Source organism: Anser brachyrhynchus, assembly GCF_964034855.1.
Source record: "Anser brachyrhynchus genome assembly, chromosome: 5".
Classification (NCBI taxonomy): domain Eukaryota; kingdom Metazoa; phylum Chordata; class Aves; order Anseriformes; family Anatidae; genus Anser; species Anser brachyrhynchus.
In genome coordinates this window covers 4013914-4030746 of record NC_137699.1, presented here as the reverse complement: position 1 = coordinate 4030746, position 16833 = coordinate 4013914, and the positions used below count along the sequence as shown (strand labels likewise).

Here is a 16833-nt window from a genome sequence, read left to right as displayed (position 1 = left end):
CATAACCCATCTGCCTGTAAACCACTTTAAACAAAAAGCACAGATATACCATTACAGCTTTTTTCAGTCAGTCTGTAGAAATTGCCACATGTGCAACTGAGAAAAGGTATCTATCCCAGTAATAGCTTTCCCTTTCCAAGAGGAAATATTTGCATCAGTATAAGCAAGTTTTAGAAATAGAGAACTAAGTGCCTAAGGGTTGAGCTATGATCACTTTCCACTGACTTCAGAGATAGGACTGCTTACATAAGATGAAGATAGGGTTCAAAATAAAGTACTGAGATAGAAATTTATGCAAAGATACTGAAACACAAGTCCTGAACAGCAGAAGGAAGCATCCTGAAAAAGTATGTTATTACTACACATTCACCTCCTTTTTCACATTCAAAGCATACAAAAATTCCATTTCAAAATGCATTGACAGAAAAAGTTGCTCAGCTGCCTAAACACCACATTTACACACTCACTGCTCTTGCAGAGTGTCAGTATGGATCTAATCTCACAGACAAATCAGAAGACTATGGACAAATACTATCACCCAACAATAATTACCATTTGTTCTCATTTTCCTTCTGTATACACCAACAAATATGTTTTTTTCTGCTTTTTCAGCTAAAGCAGCCAATTACCTGCTGTCCTTTGTAAGCTCCCATCCACACTCCCCAGGAAATGGATAATGTGCTGTGCTGCACTGTGGGGAGAGCACACTCGGATGCAAAATAATTCTGAACTTACTCAAGTAAAGTCTCTCCGCTGCATTCGCAGGCTGAGCTATGTGTTAACCATATTTATTCACCACTGAAAGACTATATTTTACAGTCATAACCCTGGCAAATACTGTGCATTTAAATAATTCTACTTATACTCAGCCACACAAAGGGGTTTATTCTTCTAGCACAGCTGTACACAAAAGAATAGAGTGCCATTTGAAATCAAAACTCCTGAAGTTACTACTTACCAGCTTGTGATTATATATTCAGTAAACTCGATGAGCTGAAAAGATTTTGTTGCAGAAGACAAAAGTTACAAAAAAGCAGGCAAAGTTAACAAAAATGAAGGGAAACTAGCATAAATCCTCTCTTCATTCATCTACTTAAATATTCCTGAAGACTAAAAGGACCTTAAAGAAAGTGCTCTCAGTAAAGACTACATCCTCTTGTCAGTCAAACCCTGCATAGTTTCAGCTAGGCATCCGTCCAAAAAGACATGGAATTATTCTATTTTTGTCTCCCACTGCAAGTGGAAACATTTTTACAGATCTGTGGTGAGGATTTCAATTTTTGTAGTGGTCAGCTAGTAGAGGAATGTAATTAAAGACCCTGCTAAAAGTACGACTATCCACAAAAGAGGAACTGGATAAATTTGAAGGTAAATAACAATTACATTACATTACAGTCTGATACAGAAGCACAACAAAAACTTCCAGTGAGGTTAAAAATCCAGACGCGGTTTACTGGAAGAGAGTTGTAAAAAACTTTGTTTTAAATAGAATTGCTGTCAGAAATAATGGGACAACAACACATTTTAAAAAATGTAAGTTTATCTTTTTTAATGAAATAATTTTAGTATTAAATATTAATGATTCTATGTAGAAAGCTAAACATTTTTTTTACCACCCATGTTATGCCTGGTATGTTACTGTTTTTATTCAACACAGGTGTTTCCTTAGAAGTACTTCACATTTTGCCTACTGCTGACTTATAAAACAAACCTTATAAACCTCTGGTTTCTAAAGTATGGAAAGACCTTGGAAATATGTCTCCCTTCTGTTGCATTTGATTTTTTCTCTCTGTTATATCAATAAGAAAGTATGTTTGTTTCCTGTGTACATTCAATCTGAAAGCTGACACCAGAACTCAGCGTAAAACTTTACTGACCCCTTGAGCTCTTTAAATACGAGACTTTAAAAAAAAAAAAAATGTTTAAAAACTTCTCACAGGAGAAGCTGCTGTATCCAGTTTGATTCCCCAGAACGTTTGTCCTGGCTTCCTTCTCCTCTCCGAACTCCAGCTTCCTCATCCACGCCCCTTTCACCTTTGCTTGTTTTTCTGCGCCCCCCCCCTCCCCCCCCAACCCTCTTTGATGTCCTCAGTTGCTGCCCTTCTCTATTATACACTCATACCACTCTTTAGTCCTCTTCATAGCTCTGTGTCCCTGTCTCCTGCTCCTGCTTACCAAGTCAGTGCTCTGTCCCTCTTGTCAGTCTTAGGGCTCCTCCAGCCACTGGTGCCTGCTGGGCTACCTTCAGTGCTGCTTTGTAAGTGTAGAAAGCTCTTTCTGAGTTAATCCATAAAGTAAGCTGGCCCTAGCTGCTATCATCCTTCAGGTCAAAGTCTTCATCCACTGGATGACATCAGTCAACTGTAACAGTAAATCAGACTTGTGAGGAACAAAGAGTGCCTTTTTAACAGAGAAGAAGCACTCACTGTCCCCGTTTCTCGGTTCTCCTTACTTACATGTTGCTTTTTTGCTCTGATATTTCAAATCTTCTTACAGTGTGAATGTCCTTGTGACAGAAAATATCTCTCACAACATTTTGAAGTAGTCCCTCATATAACAGGATTTTTTTACTCTGCTGGGCATTACTGCAAAACAAGCAAGAAAGAGGCTATTTCTTGAAGATCTTGCCTTCAAATCACAGCTCTTGCGAGATGTAGCTGCAACTAAATGAAGAGATTCATTTTAATTTTAGGGATGGAATAATGAGACAAAGAAACTTTGTGTAGACTGGTGCACGATGTAATCCTACACGTATCACCAGAAAAGATAACAGGCTATTAAACCTTCAGTGGGGCAAGGAGAGGTTGGTCACTGACAGGCCTGCCCCTTTGAAGTGCCTCAGGCACGTTGCAGTGCAGGTTTCCCTAACCAGGTACATGGCATGCTATCATTCCATGCTTTAATTCTCACAGTTGCTGAGAGTCAACCAAACTTATTCCACTCAAATGAATTTCCAGGCCTTCTCTCTGCAGTGGACAATGCAAAAGAGGCAACAGGCACTGGTGAAGATCGTTGTTAAACTCCAGTTCCAGGACCTAATATTGAATATAACTCCCAATGTTTCTGTTATCCAAAATTTAAGGAGAATAGTCAAGGTTTTGCACATACACACTAATTAATGTCCAATTAGTATCACATTTCATGCTGGCTGACTATCAGCCACTATTACAACAGTATGACATTGACTTTTAAAACAGAGATGCTTTATGGTACCTATTGCTTAACTGTCTTGTTCTAAAATTGCCTGGTCTCCAAAATCCATCCATTTTAAGCAGTTCCTGAGCAGCAAAAAGCTCTGGATTAAGATTATTGTTCCATTACTGGTTGAAGTATTAATTTCCTTCCTGTGATATCAGGCTGCTTATCATTTTTGACAACACATTTAATTGACGTTGCAACCCCCACAGTCTTTTCATAGGTGCTGTCAAGATTATTTTAATTAAAATAATATCTATACAGAGGTTAATGAAACCTGGGGAAAAACTTCACCAGGAGCATGCTATCTGCCATTCCCTGTTAGCGGGTTCATTAGAATCCTACTTCCCGCAGCCCCCACAGCCAGCAGAGACCAAGTGGGATGGGGAAAGCACCCCTGGCCGGCTTCCATGGAGTGACAGCTCCAGCTCACTCACTTTGCCCTGCAGGTCCAGAGCCCTTGCCAGAATAGCCACCAGCCCGAGTCCTTGGTATTCGGACCACTCTCATTATTCTCCTTGAAATACTAATGACACTCGTGGTATAAAAAATGTCCCTCATTATGTCAAACGCTTCTTTGATACCACCACAGACATAACCTGGGATCACCTGCACTTTATGAAAGGTAAGATGATTTAGTACCAAAAAGTGCATTCCTTCTTATTCATTTTAAAACCAACTAAATGATACCACATGTGGGAATCCAGTGCTTCCAACATTAAATGCACTCAGACAGACACACCCACTACCATTTCTTTAAAAGCAGACTAGTCTCCGCTTTAAATAAATCCTGCATATAATTAGACAAATCAATATCTATTGAACAACATTTTTCTTTTTTCATTCACAAACCCTCACTTAGTACTAAACCGTATCTCTGCAAACTGTTAATCTAGGAAATTACAGGCTTTCAGTCAAGCCAGCTCAGTTTGTTTCTGCATATGGTTACAGACCTCAAACTTTGCAGGCTGTTTCAGTAAAGTTTCTTGCAGTAACATTCTGAGAGTCTATAGCTGGCTCATTACTATTCATTAATTCTTCTTCCATTTAGAATATTATTTAGTCACTGCTTATGTATCTTTTCCTTATGTGTCAGTGACAACAGGCACACAGTCACCTTTCCTTCAACGAGGTTGGGCTGCTCAAGGATTAATGCAAAGCAATGCAGTGCCAGTTTGCTGTAACTTCAGGCTCCTCTTCTAGTTCAGCTGCTTGGTATTTCTGTGCTCTCACTTTCTGTTCCACAATCAAATCACCACTACCAGCTGCTTTTAAAAAAAAAAAAATTTAAAAATGGTCACTTCCCAAAGACACACCTCTGTTCCATGAATGCACACCCACTCCCATTGAGGAGAAACTACAAACTGCAAATTGTACAGGCAGCAGAACTAAGAAAGCTCCTTTTCCTGTAGATTAAGAGGTCTCACCCCACTGGATCCTGATTCTGTTAAAACTTGTAGAAACTTAGTATCTATGAAATACAGTGATTTTGCAGTCTTTCCTAGTTACATAGCTGTTGGATGTGTCTTACTCCTAACAGTGGAGTAAGCATCCCAGTAACAGGCTAAAGAGTATGGCTGAGAAAAATTCACACTCCATTCTAGAGAGTTTCCAGAGATTCCACTCTGAATGTCACGGCATAAAACAATACAGCTGACTGAAACTTCCTACAGGCACATTGTGTTACACACTGCCCCAAAGTTCAAAACGTGCAGTTGGTAAATACACTATGTATTAGCACCAAAAAAATAACTGGGAAACAAACTGGAAGAAATACCCTACGAGGTCAATATTTCTGCTCTTCAGCAAGAGGAGACAGAAAACTGAGGGGCTACTGCAAATAAGGAAAAATTAGTAGTCACAGCCAGTATCAGAGATATTTTCATAGACAATTTCACCAGCTGACTGGTTCACACTGCATCTGAACACATCGTATTCCCCCATCCTGCCTGCACCTATGAGAGTTGTTCTATCTTCTATGCGTTTCCAATTTTACTGGTGGGAACATTTTCTGATGTAAAGTTGCCAAACATAAATCAGCCTTGAATAGGAATAATTAGAGCAAGTTAGAAGATTAAAACCATGGAAACAAACTGAAATATACACAAACTCTTCTGTAGCTGTGATTTTCTGTGGGGCAGGAAGGGGATTCTAGTTCTCTCTCTCTTGCTCTCCATCTGAGCTCTTCCTAGTAAAGGCATAGCATTGTAACTCTCTGTCAGGCACAAATTTGCTCAAGCCTTTTCTGTGACTGTGATGATGCCTCAAAGCCTTTTCTATTAGCCTTTCCCATTATAAACCTTCTTTAGCTCATAACAGCTCAGATGCTTTCTGCTGTAAGGATAAAGGAGCTCTTCACTCCTCACACACTGCAGTAATTCTGATTACTGGGAGGATATTTGAAATGTAATATTGTGAAGAGAGGTGTAATTATGTCTGTATTTGAATGGAACTATTCTAAGAGGCTTTCAAAAGGCAGAATTTCATGGCTGCTAGGGGCCCTTGGGGTCAAGCAGTTCATTAGGAAATAATCAGGACCTGAAAATGGTCTGGTTGTTTTTTGGATGCATGGCAAAGTCCACCACCTTCTCAGGAATTTAGTATTAATTGTTCTCATTGTAAGCACTCAGACTGGTCAGTATGCAGTGGCATGTGCACTGGCGCTCCTTTGCACTCCTAATGGTACCATCAACATGCTTTCCTTCCTGTCTGCCGGACGTGGCTGCATCCCACAACTGCATTCACACAGCAAAAATTTTCCTTTCTGTTGCACTTAGTGTTCCTTTTTTTCTTTCTCTCATTTCATTCAGTGCTTACCTTAAGTCCACAAATTAAATAGCATCCCAAATTCTGTTCAAAGCAGGGCACATTTCTTGCTTCGTTCAGCTTATAGTCAGAATTGGCCTCCCAAAAAACAGAAAGGAGCAAGAAGCAGGATAATCTTCCCCCTTTGAATTTAAGGTATGGATTTTAGTTCTTTCTGATTTGTTTATTCCTATTACTTTTGACATATTCTCATTATAAATATTCTCAGTCCTCCTTTAGCCTTGCTCTTTTCTGCTCCTGCAGCAATGGGACTATTGACAGTGCCTAAGGTAAAGCACAGAGGGAAGTCCCTGTGGGACTGCAGCTTTAGTTTGCTCATCTTCTGACAAGAAAACCTCCTTTCTACTTTTCTGCCTTCTGTATGTACTTATTCCAACAACTTAATAACATCAAGTTTTTTTGTACAAGCGATGGAGAAAATCACTGCTGTTAGAGGAAATCCAGCTTTTCACTTCTTTCCTAAGGCAGCGTGACCTACCAACAACACTGAGGACAAGGCCAGGTTTCTTCATGCTCTTCCCACCTTTTCAAGCATTGTGGCCCAAAACAGGGACTTTAAAGAGAGTTTTGCCAGGACAGCCCAAATTCAGCTTTTCTGAAGAATCTTCCCATATTGTCATCTGTTTATGGTTGCAGTGTTCAGACTGGCTCCTTCTTCCTAGTGAGACCTCCTGGGTGGAGAGCTTGTTTGGAAATCTGGCCTGAGAAGTGTTCAATCTGAACATTTTTTCATTCTGAAAATATTTCTCTCTGGAAATGCTACCTGCCTGGCTTAAGCAGAGTATAACCTTCTCAACATATGTCTCAAAACAAGGAACAGATCTGAATTTGGGTTTAAAACATCAAGGACCCTTCAGAGCTCAGGCTGCAGGCAGTGGCTGTCCAGTCCAGGCTAAGGAGTGCTAGTAATCTCAAGAGATGTTCTGGGGGGGATTTCCATGAGCTTTAGTCTCAGCCTCTCAAGAACACACGACAGTGCCCCCAAAGCAGACTGGAGAAATGCTACAGAAATCACATAACCTCTGCCGAGGTCAGTGTTAATGCAGCAGTTGAATATCATGAGTCTCGGGAACCATATCCAGTCACACAAGAATGTCAGAGTCGCTGGAGTCCTTCCAAAAAAAATGGGTAGTCTCCACGCTCAAATGTCCTCCACCACAAGACAAAATTAAGGCTTTGCCATCCAAAAAAAAAAAAATAAGCTGAATGGCTGGGCTGCTCATGTGCAGAAACATCTGGCCTGGATAGGGAATACACATAGAAAACAGCCAGCAAGTGTCAAAAGTTCAGAGTTACTAATCATCCTATTTCAGCCCAATAGATAAAAATAACACAGAAAATCAAGTCAAAAATGGCAAGACTGTTGTACAGGAGAAGTCATGAGTGCGTAACTTCTTAGAATAAAAGGTTTCCCGTTCCTATCCCTCAGCGAAGATTCCTAGAAATTATGATGTCTTAGAAGTCAAGCTCAGAGTATAAAGTACCAAACCTATGTCCTGTAGATATCTCCAGTCAGGAAGGAGGAAGTCTGTGGCAGCAGAAGACATAAATACATATCATTACAAGGAACCAACACTATAACTTTTCTATGCCTCCGCCTAGCAACACTGTCTCACGAAAAGGAGCTAGCAAAGGTGGCGCATGCATCTGCTGCAGAAAATGCAGAGATGACAGTCTTCTGCCACATTAACTTAATAATACTGTATTAAGTTAAAACCTGTATTTTTAGGACTAACCATCTACCAGACTTCTGGAAATGACTATCAGGAAGAAAAATGCATTTAAGCAAAGAGTCACTTTCTCCGATAGCCATATGCTTAGTATCCAGTTGGAAACCAAATAACCTTTTATCTTCTTATGCCAAAGTATCGGATTATTTTGCTAAATTTTACTCTAAGGTTACCAGGCGTCCTAATAAGCTTTACTTTCCATTTAAAGAACAGGAAAAACATTGGAATAAATTATAAATGATATTTTAAAAAGATTTAGAAGATTAAAAAATCAAATATTATTTGGCATTTGATGGTGAAGTGACATCTGTACCTTGTTCTTGAGGAATTTCAAGTAGTACAGCTCTCAGGAGTAACCACCACCAGAAGGAAACCAGGCATCTAAAATGGGATTTCAGATGAGTTAAATTAATCTAGATGCTACTGTATACTTTCATTTTATATTAATACAGTGTGAAAAGGACATTATTTATGATAAAAAAAAGTCACATGCAGGGAGGCTGGAATACTCCAGCTTTTCCCTGACTCATTATTGCACAATTCAAAATGCTGCTCTGACTTAACGCGCTTCTATTCTCTGCCATATTGAGTACACAGTAGAGGTGGCACTCAATGAACAATATTTTATAACTCCTCAGCCCTCCCTGCACTGTGTATTTCTCAAACCCTGTGCTATGTCTCACTGTTTTGCTCTTGAATTTTTTTACTGCATTCTTCACCACCACATTCAAGTCCAGCACAAATCTGAAATGAGAGCACATCACTGATCATTAAAAAAACACTTAGCAGCAGTAGTAGTACCATACCTTGAGATACCTACCATTGTGATGAGGTCGTACAGTTTCTTGACCCCCAAAGGCAAGCTGGGAAAATGCTTTAGGGGTTAAAAGTATGTATTGGTATACACTGGTTCTTGGACTCAGCTCAGTGTTGATGTATGTTCCTCTTTACCTATGACATTTATTAGGAGGCATCATCAAGTTTAAGCCAGCAAGCCTGAAGGTGTGCCTCTCATTAAAGATGTGTAGAAGTCCATTGATTTTCAGCAAAGTACTTGAATGTGCTTTTAATTTGATGTCCATGGCACCAGAGCATGAACTAAACTGGTTCTGGAATAGACTGACTATTTCTAGATGAGTAATGTACAGCTACCAAACACAGCTGTTCCAGTTCATTTATACAAGTTATTCGTTTTTGCAGATGCCTACCTGGGAAAACATGTCAGGCGTACTGCACGGGCAGGGCTGTCCCTTGTACTGCTCCTGCCTTCGGGGGTGTTCACTGTAATAATTCTCTCTGCATCATTCAGGACCCGATGAATAATTCAGCAGAGTTTCATTACTCCACCTGTCCTGTTTTGTTTACTGGAATATCTTTCCATGGTTCAGCATCTCTCTGTCTTCAAGCATAAAACCTGTGGAAAATGCAGCAGTTCACAATGGCTGAGGGGGATCCTTTTCTTTGATGCTGGAGTCCTATGAACTGACAGCATTTTAAACCCAACATAAAATAATGAATATGTACATCTCGTCTCCTTTGCAAGCCTTGGAAAGCTCAGTTCTCTTGTCGGATTACTTTGAGTTGAAAACAAAACACCCCAAAATTTGGGGAGGTATTCCAAGGAGCAACTCAGGCTGCTCTCTTCCTCTTACACGTTTAGGGTAAGCCCTATGAGCTTTACTCTCAAAATGTGAACAGAATAAGGCTTGGTCTATGCTGCACAGTCTGCCAGTACGTCCCTCACACAGGTATTATACCAGTAGACCTGCAGATGGTATCATAAACAACATTAGGATTTTCACTAGCGTGGAAACACTGTGTAGAGATGAAGAAAAGTTAGGAAATATTTTGACCAGACCAGACAGACAAGTAAAAATCTGAAGTCTATGGTTATTCAGCTCAATAAAAATGCTCTTATGAAGAGTAATTTACCTTTCACCTTCTTCATTAAAACAATTAGTAGTTCTCTATTTTAATGATTAATGACAGGAGCTCCCACAGAACATACACTTATTACTAAACTGTTCTGGATTAAAAATTGGAAACATATATTAACATCTTCATTTAGAACAATATCTCAACAAATAATTGATTTTTATTTAGACTATCTGCAAAACTAATAAATAAACGAAAAGGTATTTCTGTTTTTCAGTCAAATCTCTTGAGAAACAGAACAAAACCACTTTGAACTACAGCAGCAAACATTGTTTTACATGAAAATAACAGAAAGTTGCTCTAAATTGCTCATTCGTACCACTTGGTAACTGTTACACCCAGAGACTTCCTATGTCTCCTATGCCCTCTAGCTTCTAGAAGATGTATTTACCAACCTCTCCTTTTCTAAAGAATATTTCTATTCAATTGCTAAAAACTTACTAAAACAGAAAGTGAAAAGCCTTCCCATCACTTCTTCCCAGATATAACTTTTATCTGAGACTGAAAAGAATCATGAAAATGTTAGTGTAGATTCTCCTCTGCATTAAAGGCACCTCACACTTCTCTGGCAGCGTAAATGGGCCTTAGAGGCACACATTAGATTTAAATCAATTGCATGATGTAAAACATAGCTTCTGTAGCTGTTGCAGGGAACACAAAAAATAAAACTCTTGGAGAAGGGGAATGCTGGTGAGAGAAAGGTCTCAGAGCCCCTGAGGCTACCTGGGCTATTCTTTTTGTGAGTGGGCCTCGTCAGCCACCTGTGCTACCGAGAGACAGGGTACTATGCTAATGCTTTTCACTACCAGTGCTGCAGGTAGCAGTGCTGTTGTTATAAGGTGGTATTCTGTTGTCTTTCAGGAAGTCACTGGAATAACTGGACAGTTTTCATTTAAAATCTATAATTCCAGTATTTGGAACTCTGATCTGTTTCCTTTCCAGTTGATTCTCTGCTCCCATCACATTAAGAACACAGATCAATATGCATTTTTATAGCTACTTTAACACTTAGTACCTCTAATTATAGAATGATAAAGAAGAATTTTCTAGCCTCGAAATAAAGGATCTGTGATAACTGAGAGCGAAAGCATTGCTTGGAAAATGTGCGCTCACTCAAAATTGTCAGAGGCAACACTGTCTTCTTATGCCTCTCTTAGAGGGCTGAGAATTTACTAAAAACCACTTCTAAGCTACTGGGAATTTTCCATAGATACAATCTGCATTTCCACATGAAAGTCACTACACTGGCATTGTCATCCTTCCCCATGATGTGCTTGCTTCAGGATTAATTTATTATAGCAAGCTATTCCTACCCACTAATAATAATAACCATGATGCTAGTTCAATATAAAAACATGGTTATATCATGAGCTAAAAATGGAATTACAAACTATCTATGTAACTATTTTAGGAACATACTAATCAAAATAATTGTCTTCCTCCATGACAGGAGACAGCAAAGACCTATAACAGTCTTTCAGGCATGTCAGCAGAATAATGGGCAAATTAATGTGGCTCATACAGTTCATTTAGACTTTCAAAGTGTTTGCAAAGCTATGAAGAAGCTATGGAGAGTCCAGACAGCCATAGGATGAATGTTCGCTTATGGAGCAGAAGTGACCTGAGAGAGCAAACAAAAAGCAAAAGATCTGATTTTCTAAGCCACCACAACAACAGGCTGCTTATGATCATGATTTATGACCCTAGCAAACTATAGTAGAGGGCAGCTAATTGTACAGCAAATAGAGTTCAGTGGGACTGACTGGGATGGAGACAACCAGGACGAGGGGCTGTTTCCATCAGCCCCAGGAGAGGAGGAGGAGGAGGAGGCACCCTCCGGCATGCCCAGCACTCTGGGCCACAGCTGCAGGGGGGACAGGAGCTGTTGAGAGGCAGCTACGCAGCGTGGAGCTACGCTCTTAACTCCACATCAGGAAATATAAGGTAACACACTGAAAACACTAATCTGACTGTCCTCTCCACCTTCCCATGCTCTGTGGCCACTTAGGGAAATGCCTGGGGTGTCTGGTAGGCAGCTCAGCAAACACCACTGCTTACTGCATCCAACACTTTGCAATTACATGAATTATTTCATGTTTAAAGCCTTCATTGCTTCCGCTCATTTGCTTCATCCCTTGACAATACTCTGTAGCATAGCTGTTAGCTTCTCAAGCACTTATGGCTGCAATCTTGGGAGCAGGTACTCCAGACAACCTTGGGAGTGGTTACTCAAGATTGTTGTACCTATGGCTCTACTAAACTTGATCATCACCTCCAGAAAATTGCACTTGCCGTGTGGTCTTAGAGAAGATCAAATAGATGAATGCAATGCCAAATCGCCTCATATGCTAATATGACAAGATACTATTAGGAAAGCCATTGGAAAGAAGAACTGTGACACAAAAACAGAAGTAAATAGAAAAGCCAAAGTAACAGGAGTGTAATCTTTTTTTTGCAGACTACCAATATGTGTGTAAGGAATTACTGAGTAGGATCTCAGAGTATTTTCTCATTTGTTATGGAGGGAAAAAAACCTGCCCAGAGGTACACACTCAGATTTTTAAAGGTAACTTTTGCTTTTCTGGAGGTGAATAAGTTAGCTAGAATCACAGCACAGCCCCGGACAAAGGAGTAATTGGTGCAAAGCACAAATTGTGATAAAGCCAAGAAATGAAAGGATTATGTTTTTTATTACTCTTAGGATGTACTTGAAAGCTCCTAGAGAATCTATTGTGAACTTTGGCATAATTAAGAAATTTAAATTATTAGCTTCTGAAAAAGGGCACTCCATGGGCATTTTCTGCAAAAGAGGAGAACTTGATAAGGAACATCCAGCATAAAGGACAATTCTATGCAGAATGGGGGGCGGATGAGGTGCCTTTTAAAACACTAAAGAGGCAGAAAATGTATGTACCACATAGACCCCCCTTTGGCAGCAAAGGCAGGGCTCACCTGATTGTCAGAAGCAGTGAGCACAACGAGCTTGGACTAAAGTTGATGGTGCTCAGCGTGGGTGAAACGAAGCTTGAAATGCCAGATTAATCTATAACAGGTATTCTGAGATAGCTCTGACATAGTTCAATCTAGAAAAATGCACAGGCCCAAATTCTCCAGCACAGTTTAAACTATTCACCTTGGAGAGAAGTTCAATCTGCTAATTATACATGACAATGTTGGATTAGCTAACTGATACCAAAATTTACTACTGCCTACTAAAAGTTGCTTTTGGCAGTGTTCAGTGTCAGAAGCAATAGCATTAGCTCTTCTGCTTTCTCACACTGCAGATGATGGAAGCTTTCAGGAAGATGAATTAAATTCTACTAACGGAAGAAAAAAGGGATCTAAACATTTGGAGAGAGCCACAGTGAAATTCCGCCTGGATTATTTCAAAGTGCTGCTATATCAGTACATGCAGAGATGTGCTGGTGCATGATCCTGAACCAAAAACTCAGTGGATCCAGGAGCACGTGCCCCTTGGCAAGGAGAGCATGGCTGAATTGCTCCTACCTCTCTATTTTGGCAACTGCAAAGGTCCACAGGGACACATATTGGTGTTAGCACCTCTGTTATCGCTCATGTCTCACGCATCCATCACCTGGTCCCTGCAGCAGCTCGCCCACACCTGCCTGACACCCTGTGAGGTGCCATGGCCCTGCACAGTGGTCCTGGGCACCCATGACACCATGGAGAGTCCACAGCTCCCTCCTGTGTGTCCCCTTTCCCACAGCCTGCTCCAGGAGGCGAGCAGAGTAGTTTGCCTCATGGCACCAGCCCAAGTGACCACCTCTGCTCACTTGTCCCATGTCCAGCTGGAAGCTGCACCTGCCAGCAAGACAAAAGCAGGAGCAAGTGGGTGAATAAATACTTCAGATAAGAGGGCTCCCTGAATTCCCTCACTGTCCTTATTCACTGGCCACAAGATGGTGCTTTTTTACCTCCCATCAGCTTAGAGCAAAGAACTGGGCAAAATTCATAGTCTTCCTTTGGCCTACATGATACTTGTGTCTATATTTGTACTAGAAAACAAAACCACTTTAAAATCTGCAAAATAAAAGCCCCAAAACTCTATAGCAACAGGAAGACCATCTATAAGAAATCATCTTCAGATATTTCTTTCTCAGAAATGTCTTCCCCCTTTGCCTTTACTTGCAAAGCACACTTCCCAAAGAATTTGATTGCACATAGCTAAAGAAACAACCAATTTGTCAAAGCAAAGACACACTGACAAACATCTGAGAACATCAGAACCAAACCCTTGCCATGAAGTTACTGCCTCATAAACGAGAATACACACACTTGAGCGTGACTAATTTGTGTTGTTTGGCTGACTGAATACTAAGCAAGTTAGGTTTGATGCCACTTGTACATACTGCACCAACGTTATATTCTCCACCAGCTTTCACCATGCCTAGAATGGCAATGTAGTTAAAATGGAAGGCTAAGTACAACAGAAAGCACACTTTCCCTTACTAAATGCTATTTGCAAAATAGATTTTCTATTTGGGTAAAAGTTTGTGTTTGCTTGTTTGTTTAAAACAACAACAACAACAAAAACTGACAAGTTTGGGTAATACTATCAAGAAGAGCACTTTTAAAAAAATGGAAGAATATTCTTCCAGTTGTTAACAGAGTTAATCAAAGCAAATGACAAACTTCCAATGGTTCTGCAATTCCTTCTAACACACTCATTACCTTAAAATAAATAAATAAATAAATAAATAAAATAGTTTTTTACACCTCTAGCTTTGTCTCACTTCAGTAATAATCCGTTTTCCCAAAAGTTCTGGGCAACTGAGTTTTGGGGTGAAGGGTTTCTATCTTTTCACATCACAGAAAAGGATATAAGGATCCTCACCACCTTTCCCATTTGCCCTGTACTTTCTGTCTATTACAGACATATTTATTTGTTGAAAATACTGCATTGATGTGTGGACAGAGATCTTACTGAGAAAACAGAAAATACAACAGGAATATATCTTGAGATACGAAACTGTTTCCTCCTAAAGAAAAAAAGTGCATCAAAAGTTTGATCCAATCTTTCTCCAGCCAGGACAATGTAAGAACCAGCACCAACATTACTAGAATCTGTTGTCCATGTTAGATTTGTGATTTGATGTAGAATATTAGTCTGAGGAAATCCCTCTGACTGACAGGAACAAAATAAAAAATAAAAAATTAAAAAAAAAAGTTTGTTAAACTGAAAGCAAGGACTGAGAGTTTTTAGAAGGGATGGAAACTTTGGCTGTCAACATAAGGGAGGCTCAGACACGTCTCAGCAGAGGATGGCTGAAAACAGAAACAACAAACTGCTTAAGTGTCTAGATTTTAAGACCAGAAGAAGACCATGAATATTACCTGGCTTCTTCTTTAATGTCAATTATCAAATTACATGTATTCATCCCAATAACTGTTCTTAGGCATTTTATTTTGAAGCAGATTAAGCTGTTGTGTGCTGTAGCAGGGAACAAGAGACCACCTGCCACCTGTGTCCAGTGGCTCTGCAATGACAGGGAAAGGTTATACTGAGGTGGCCAGGTCATCTTGTCATGTGATCCATGCTTTGTGCAACAGAAAATTGGAGAAAATCTAACTAAAAAATGTTTTGGGGTTGTAAAACTGAGTTGGGTCTTTCACATGTGACCCAAGCAGGGTCACACAGGCCAGTGGTTCACCTTGCAGGTGTAGTACGCTCAGGTGAGGCAAATCTCAGATACTTTAGGGAAAAATGGGAAGGAAAAAAAAAAAAAAAAAAAAAGACTATCTCAAGGCAACAGATTTCCAAGCCAAGGAGAGACCACAGAGTCTGCATTCCTTCCTTGCCCATCTAAGCGCTGGAACTTTTCCCTTTAAACTAGCTTGTATCATCTACAAGGTCTGCTTTGTATGCTGACTTACCAGGGCTGAAATGTCCCTCAAGGAGCAAAACCATAGCCATTAAAGAGCATGCTACAGAAATGCCATCACTGGACAGCCTTACTGGCTGTGTCTACATCTGGTTGACCATGCTTCTTTTTGCTATTATACCTGCAGCAAAGACAGACAGAGATATCGTGAGTGCCTTAACCTCTACTTTACACTGTGAGGTTATCTTCATCTGAACTGATGAAGCAGATTTTAGAGTCAGACTGTGGAGCACAACACAAATCTAAACAAATATCTGACTCAGCTACTAAACTGAAAAAGCAGCAGCTTTGAGGAGGAAGTTGGCAGCACCACATAAAAATCCATGGATTGCTTCCAGCTACCCTCTTCTCCACTTACTCTAATTATTAGTCCCTGATCTCTAAATAGACTCTGTCTCAGGATTGCTTAAAAGAAATGTACATTTACATAGCACCTTTTCGTCTTTCTTTCTAATTCACTTTTTCAACCTTAGACAAAAATCTACAAAGCATGTTAGGCCATTTCAGCCAAACTACATCCTGTATAAAAAAAATAAAAATAAATTGCCTTAACCCACACATGTGAATTCTGTCTCTATTGTTTTATTAAATGGAACTGTGGCCTCTTTTTATTTTTTTTAGTACAAGTCTCATTAAGTGGTGGCTTCCTGAGCTACTGCATTATGAATACATATAAAACAGCAGCTATTCTTTCTGTTCTGAACATTTGACTCAAAACCTAGCATTTATAGCTAATAAGGCTGTAGCAAACCACTGGGCCAGCTGATTTCCAATGATGTTGGGCTAGTGTCAAATGTTTCTAATGTTTTTAAATGAAAAATCAGTTTCTCAATCCAAGTGTATCTAAAATACTTTTTTTAATTTTGCGCAAATTCACAAATGATACAATATTTAAGTGTTGATTGTTTGTTTTTTAAACATACTGTACAGTCAGGTTACTTCAGTGTTTTACATCAAGGCACAGCACACTCTATTATACACACATGCCTTGCCAGGCAGCAGTTTAGTAGAATCCCCGAGTTTCGGCAGTAGTGCCAGGATAAATAGCAAGAATGACATATATGCTAGAAGATAAATAAATAATAGATGCTGTCACATTTTATTTGAAATAGAGTTGCATATAAAAAGAATATACAATAATTTAACTTGAATAACTAGATTCTCTTGTACTATACATAACAGAAGTGTTCTCATTTGTATTAAATAAAACATTTTCAATATTAGGATGCAAAATTAATCTTCTT

At 39.6% G+C, this 16833-nt stretch overlaps 1 protein-coding gene across 3 annotated transcripts in view; it reads right to left on the bottom strand.

The window, feature by feature from the left end:
- The window catches only part of INSC (INSC spindle orientation adaptor protein), a 332365-nt gene extending 330070 nt beyond the window's left edge, over positions 1-2295 (bottom strand). Inside the window, exon 1 of one of the 3 annotated variants that reach the window (XM_080595847.1) lies at positions 2176-2295. The gene's annotated coding sequence lies outside the window, so the exon portion shown is untranslated. Of the gene's footprint in view, positions 1-629; positions 730-958; positions 1180-2175 lie in introns of those variants that run through there. The other 2 variants (XM_080595865.1, XM_080595846.1) reach the window with 2 other exon arrangements.
- Between the last annotated feature and the right edge of the window lie 14538 nt (positions 2296-16833).